At 64.9% G+C, this 1708-nt stretch overlaps 1 non-coding gene across 1 annotated transcript; it reads left to right on the top strand.

Annotated features, from left to right (window-relative positions):
• The first annotated feature begins 1553 nt into the window (after window positions 1–1553).
• LOC138286298 (5.8S ribosomal RNA) lies at window positions 1554–1707 on the top strand. The gene has a single exon (XR_011201951.1). It is a non-coding gene; the product is annotated as a 5.8S ribosomal RNA (ribosomal RNA).
• The last annotated feature ends 1 nt before the right edge of the window (window position 1708 follows it).

The raw sequence follows: 1708 nt of genomic DNA, 5'->3' as shown, positions 1-1708 counted from the left end.
ATTGCGCAATTTACTATGTGACAAACATTTTTTTCATCTGTGTTGCAAGTCATTTTAGGATCTGGAGTTTTAAACTGTGCTAACCTATAGGCAAGAATAGAAAATAAATACCTGCTAAGTCTTCTCTGATTTGATCCGAAGGCGTAGCAGAAACCAGCATGCTAAATGCAGTGACTACAGGCGTAGGTTGTGCAGGATGGGAATGCACAACTTCTTAGAGGGACAAGTGGCGTTCAGCCACACGAGATCGAGCAATAACAGGTCTGTGATGCCCTTAGATGTCCGGGGCTGCACGCGCGCTACACTGAACGGATCAGCGTGTGTCTACCCTTCGCCGACAGGTGCGGGTAACCCGCTGAACCCCGTTCGTGATAGGGATTGGGGATTGCAATTATTTCCCATGAACGAGGAATTCCCAGTAAGTGCGGGTCATAAGCTCGCGTTGATTAAGTCCCTGCCCTTTGTACACACCGCCCGTCGCTACTATCGATTGGATGGTTTAGTGAGGTCCTCGGATCGGCCCCGCCGGGGTCGGCAACGGCCCTGGCGGAGCGCCGAGAAGACGATCAAACTTGACTATCTAGAGGAAGTAAAAGTCGTAACAAGGTTTCCGTAGGTGAACCTGCGGAAGGATCATTAACGGCGGAGCGGCCCGAGCGACCCAGGGCGCCAGCCCGAAAGCCCTCGGCTGCCTCCCAGAACGCAACACCCCTCAGGCACAGGGCCCGGCCCTCGCCCTGGCGCATCCCTGGCTGGCGGAGCGGTCCGCGGCCGCCGGGGCGCCCGGGAGAGAGGACCGGGCGCGGGTGCGGGCTCCTCCGGCCAGGAGGACCCGACCCTCTCGCGAGGGAGGGACCGGGGAGCGGAAGGGGGGCGCGCGCCTCCCCGGCTCCGGACCCTCCGGGAGCGGCAAGGCGGAAAAGTCAAGCCCCTCCCGAGACGGAACCCACGCCCACCCGGCACGACCCTGGGAGGGTAAACCGAATCGTAGTGCCACCCTGGGCTTGGACCACCCCCGAAAGTCCTGCCGTCCCCGGGCGGCAGGGCGGCCTGGGCGAGGAGGAGCCGGGGCCCGCGAGGGAACCGCGGCTCCACCCGACCAGGGCAGGTGGGTGGGCTAGTCCCGGCCGGCTGGCACGGCTCGGGGCCGCCCGCCTCGGGACCGGGGACTCTCGACCCCGGCGGGCGGACGGCCGGCGTGCAGGTGGGGCCGAGACCCCCCCTCGTTGCCAGGTACCCTGGCCCGTCGACCGGGCCGAGGGTTTCGAAGACTCGCGAGGCTCCTCCCGGTCCTCCGGGAGGGACCGGCGGCGGCGGGGCTGCCCGGGCCCCGAGCCGCCCCGGGAAACACACCCCTCGTCCGCGTGGTGGGGGGGAAGCTCCCGGGCCGAGCGCCTGGAAACGTTCTTGGAATCGTGGAGGCTGACTCCCAAGAGGGGAAGCCTGACGGGGTGCCGGGCCGTCACGCCGCGCGGTCGGCGGACGGGCGGCGCCGCCTTCCTCCCGCCTCTCCTGCCCCGGCAGGTGGGCGAACGTTGAGAAAAGTTGCCTGTGACTCTTGGCGGTGGATCACTCGGCTCGCGCGTCGATGAAGAACGCAGCTAGCTGCGAGAATTAGTGTGAATTGCAGGACACATTGATCATCGACACTTCGAACGCACCTTGCGGCCCCGGGTTCCTCCCGGGGCTACGCCTGTCTGAGGGTCGC

This window comes from Pleurodeles waltl, chromosome 3_1, assembly GCF_031143425.1.
Source record: "Pleurodeles waltl isolate 20211129_DDA chromosome 3_1, aPleWal1.hap1.20221129, whole genome shotgun sequence".
In the NCBI taxonomy this organism is placed as follows: domain Eukaryota; kingdom Metazoa; phylum Chordata; class Amphibia; order Caudata; family Salamandridae; genus Pleurodeles; species Pleurodeles waltl.
This window is presented reverse-complemented; position numbering and strand designations above follow the sequence as displayed.